Source organism: Schistocerca americana, unplaced genomic scaffold (assembly GCF_021461395.2).
Source record: "Schistocerca americana isolate TAMUIC-IGC-003095 unplaced genomic scaffold, iqSchAmer2.1 HiC_scaffold_549, whole genome shotgun sequence".
Taxonomy (NCBI): Eukaryota; Metazoa; Arthropoda; class Insecta; order Orthoptera; family Acrididae; genus Schistocerca; species Schistocerca americana.
Genome location: NW_025726290.1, coordinates 82,501 through 87,500, shown reverse-complemented (window position 1 = coordinate 87,500; position 5,000 = coordinate 82,501). Strand labels below are relative to the sequence as shown.

Here is a 5,000-nt window from a genome sequence, read left to right as displayed (position 1 = left end):
TTCAGGCGGGCTTGCCTGCTTTAAGCACTCTAATTTGTTCAAAGTAAACGTGCCGGCCCACCGAGACACTCACTCAAGAGCACCCTGGTAGGATTGCAACGGGGTCCGCCTCGGGACGCACGAGCACGCACGAGGCGCGTCGCACGCCTTCGGCTCGCCCCACCGGCAGGACGTCCCACGATACATGCCAGTTAAACACCGACGGGCGGTGAACCAACAGCGTGGGACACAAATCCAACTACGAGCTTTTTAACCGCAACAACTTTAATATACGCTATTGGAGCTGGAATTACCGCGGCTGCTGGCACCAGACTTGCCCTCCAATAGATACTCGTTAAAGGATTTAAAGTGTACTCATTCCGATTACGGGGCCTCGGATGAGTCCCGTATCGTTATTTTTCGTCACTACCTCCCCGTGCCGGGAGTGGGTAATTTGCGCGCCTGCTGCCTTCCTTGGATGTGGTAGCCGTTTCTCAGGCTCCCTCTCCGGAATCGAACCCTGATTCCCCGTTACCCGTTACAACCATGGTAGGCGCAGAACCTACCATCGACAGTTGATAAGGCAGACATTTGAAAGATGCGTCGCCGGTACGAGGACCGTGCGATCAGCCCAAAGTTATTCAGAGTCACCAAGGCAAACGGACCGGACGAGCCGACCGATTGGTTTTGATCTAATAAAAGCGTCCCTTCCATCTCTGGTCGGGACTCTGTTTGCATGTATTAGCTCTAGAATTACCACAGTTATCCAAGTAACGTGGGTACGATCTAAGGAACCATAACTGATTTAATGAGCCATTCGCGGTTTCACCTTAATGCGGCTTGTACTGAGACATGCATGGCTTAATCTTTGAGACAAGCATATGACTACTGGCAGGATCAACCAGGGAGCTGCGTCAACTAGAGCTGAGCAGCCGGCCGCCCGGGAGTGTGTCCCGGGGGCCCGCGCGAACACGCAAGCGTCCGCTCAATTATTCTGCAAACAGGAGGAGGCTGAGCTCCCCTGCACAATACACCTCGAAACCCTCTCAGGTCCCGGCGGCGCGCAGCGCCGTCCTAAGTACTTGGTCGGGTTCGAGAGAGGCGCAATCGCCCGGAGTTTGGCGAGTAGACGCTTTAGGTGCGACCACCCGTGCTCCCAACTGAGCTTGCCGCTGCCGACAGAGGCCCGGGAGCGTGCTGTCGTGGCATTGCCGGCGGGAGACAACACGCGCCACCTACGGTGACCGGCAGCTCCAACGCCAGCGCCACAGAAGGACAAAAGCCCCACTTGGGTGCCGAAGCGAACTCTCCCAGCACAGCGCACGCGCCAACACGTCCGCACAGCTGCGATACAAACCACCTGCGAGAACCGCAGAGGCGACCGAGCAGCAGACGGCGTCGCGGCGCCGAGCGCCGGGCGGCGGCGCATCCTCAGCGCACACAGTCCTCAATCGGACCAGCACACTGCAGATGTCCACCGCGCTTCGCACCGGGCCCGCGAGGACCTACTTTGGCCGCACGGCGCCGCGTGCAGGGTGCGCCGGCGCGCAGCTGCGCCGCCTGCCGCCTCCGTCGGCCGGCGCGCCTGCCACTGGCCGCCCCCACCAGCCGGCTGTAGCGCGTGCGCCCACGCACCGCGCGGCCAGCACGCCGGGAGGCCCCCCCTCACCGGCCGGGGACGGTCCCACCCAGCCACCGCCGCGTATCGCTTCACACCCAGATGCCATTCACGTTCGTGGGCATGGTGGGTATCGCTGGAACAACCGGTTGGTAGCTCAACCGATCGTCGCCATCACTGATTCACCTCTAGCGAGAACAACCGCACCACAACGGTTTACCAGTTGTTCATTTGCATAACGTCACCAGCAAACGTAGGCGTCCATCGCCATTTGCAAATTCAACGATTGTTGCATGCCTGTGTCAGGTGTCACGACACACTATGTCTGCCCACATACACGCAACAACATGTGCACGCTTCGCGAACACGTGGAAGGTGGCCCCCGTACGTATGCGATGTCCATTGCGCGAACGACTGTCAACCGGCCTCTGTCGCATGTCGCAGATGTGGAACGCAGTGCACCATGCTATCACGGTGTGTGAGAAGAGACGACTACGTCTGACAACACGCGCCACTACATCAACAGACGGCTCATGCTGATCGCCATCCAGGGCATACCACACTGCAATCCAGCTCTTATAGGGAGACGACACGTAGCTGAGTGCACAACATTTGGACCGCATGGTTCGCCGTTGTTGGCGCAGTCGTTGTACGGTCACATGTACCACGATGTATCATTCAGTACATGAGGACCAATGTGCAGTACAGTGTGTGATTTGGACGTACAACATCAGCGGACAGTTGACACAGGCCGTACCACAGCGTAGGCTAAGTGCTTCGCACATGCGAATGCCAATGAACAACTGCAAATGCCAATGAACAACTGCAAAGGGCATTGAGCATGTACGTCCTGCTGCCATCCACATTACAGTGTATAGCTGCAAGGTGTTTAACATGAAGCGATACACTGGGGACCGGGCAGTGCGAGTAGCAAACTATATTGCGGGGGTTGCAGTTAGGCAACACTACACTAATTTAACGCGTCGTATGACAATTACAGAGCAGGTTAAGGCCCAACGTGTGTTGGGTTAAGGCCCAACGTGTGTTGGGTTAAGGCCCAACGTGTGTTGGGTTAAGGCCCAACGTGTGTTGGGTTAAGGCCCAACGTGTGTTGGGTTAAGGCCCAACGTGTGTTGGGTTAAGGCCCAACGTGTGTTGGGTTAAGGCCCAACGTGTGTTGGGTTAAGGCCCAACGTGTGTTGGGTTAAGGCCCAACGTGTGTTGGGTTAAGGCCCAACGTGTGTTGGGTTAAGGCCCAACGTGTGTTGGGTTAAGGCCCAACGTGTGTTGGGTTACGTTAAGGGGCAATGTGGGTTACGTTAAGGGGCAATGTGGGTTACGTTAAGGGGCAATGTGGGTTACGTTACGGCGCAATATAGGTTACGTTACGGCGCAATATAGGTTACGTTAAGGCGCAATATCGGTTACGTTAAGGCGCAATACAGGTTACGTTAAGGCGCAATACAGGTTACGTTAAGGCGCAATACAGGTTACGTTAAGGCGCAATACAGGTTACGTTAAGGCGCAATACAGGTTACGTTAAGGCGCAATACAGGTTACGTTAAGGCGCAATACAGGTTACGTTAAGGCGCAATACAGGTTACGTTAAGGCGCAATACAGGTTACGTTAAGGCGCAATGCAGGTTACGTTAAGGCGCAATGCAGGTTACGTTAAGGCGCAATACAGGTTACGTTAAGGCGCAATACAGGTTACGTTAAGGCGCAATACAGGTTACGTTAAGGCGCAATACAGGTTACGTTAAGGCGCAATACAGGTTACGTTAAGGCGCAATACAGGTTACGTTAAGGCGCAATACAGGTTACGTTAAGGCGCAATACAGGTTACGTTAAGGCGCAATACAGGTTACGTTAAGGCGCAATACAGGTTACGTTAAGGCGCAATACAGGTTACGTTAAGGCGCAATACAGGTTACGTTAAGGCGCAATACAGGTTACGTTAAGGCGCAATACAGGTTACGTTAAGGCGCAATACAGGTTACGTTAAGGCGCAATACAGGTTACGTTAAGGCGCAATACAGGTTACGTTAAGGCGCAATACAGGTTACGTTAAGGCGCAATACAGGTTACGTTAAGGCGCAATACAGGTTACGTTAAGGCGCAATACAGGTTAGGTTAAGGCGCAATACAGGTTAGGTTAAGGCGCAATACAGGTTACGTTAAGGTACGACATAGGTTAGGTTAAGGTACGACATAGGTTAGGTTAAGGTACGACATAGGTTAGGTTAAGGTACGACATAGGTTAGGTTAAGGTACGACATAGGTTAGGTTAAGGTACGACATAGGTTAGGTTAAGGTACGACATAGGTTAGGTTAAGGTACGACATAGGTTAGGTTAAGGTACGACATAGGTTAGGTTAAGGTACGACATAGGTTAGGTTAAGGTACGACATAGGTTAGGTTAAGGTACGACATAGGTTAGGTTAAGGTACGACATAGGTTAGGTTAAGGTACGACATAGGTTAGGTTAAGGTACGACATAGGTTAGGTTAAGGTACGACATAGGTTAGGTTAAGGTACGACATAGGTTAGGTTAAGGTACGACATAGGTTAGGTTAAGGTACGACATAGGTTAGGTTAAGGTACGACATAGGTTAGGTTAAGGTACGACATAGGTTAGGTTAAGGTACGACATAGGTTAGGTTAAGGTACGACATAGGTTAGGTTAAGGTACGACATAGGTTAGGTTAAGGTACGACATAGGTTAGGTTAAGGTACGACATAGGTTAGGTTAAGGTACGACATAGGTTAGGTTAAGGTACGACATAGGTTAGGTTAAGGTACGACATAGGTTAGGTTAAGGTACGACATAGGTTAGGTTAAGGTACGACATAGGTTAGGTTAAGGTACGACATAGGTTAGGTTAAGGTACGACATAGGTTAGGTTAAGGTACGACATAGGTTAGGTTAAGGTACGACATAGGTTAGGTTACGGTACGACATAGGTTAGGTTACGGTACGACATAGGTTAGGTTACGGTACGACATAGGTTAGGTTACGGTACGACATAGGTTAGGTTACGGTACGACATAGGTTAGGTTACGGTACGACATAGGTTAGGTTACGGTACGACATAGGTTAGGTTACGGTACGACATAGGTTAGGTTACGGTACGACATAGGTTAGGTTACGGTACGATATAGGTTAGGTTACGGTACGATATAGGTTAGGTTAAGGTACACATTGTTGTAAGGAAAGGTTTAATGGGGGGCGGGGCGGGGCGGCCGGTTTGTTGATTGTGATTATAGTAAGTGGATGCCTGCGGCATCATCTGATTTGCCACGTCAGGATGCACCTTTGGCTCATGACAGGCGGCGCTCTCATTCCATGCTTGTGGCAGACCTGTGTCTTTCATTCCTGCCATTGTTTGTGTGCTGTGAGAGGA

General features: G+C 52.0%; 1 non-coding gene across 1 annotated transcript in view; it reads right to left on the bottom strand.

The window, feature by feature from the left end:
• The window catches only part of LOC124586215, a 1,910-nt gene extending 1,023 nt beyond the window's left edge, over nucleotides 1-887 (bottom strand). Inside the window, exon 1 of the ribosomal RNA XR_006975119.1 lies at nucleotides 1-887. This exon is cut by the window's left edge and continues 1,023 nt beyond it. This is a non-coding gene — a ribosomal RNA (small subunit ribosomal RNA).
• Nucleotides 888-5,000: the final 4,113 nt, after the last annotated feature.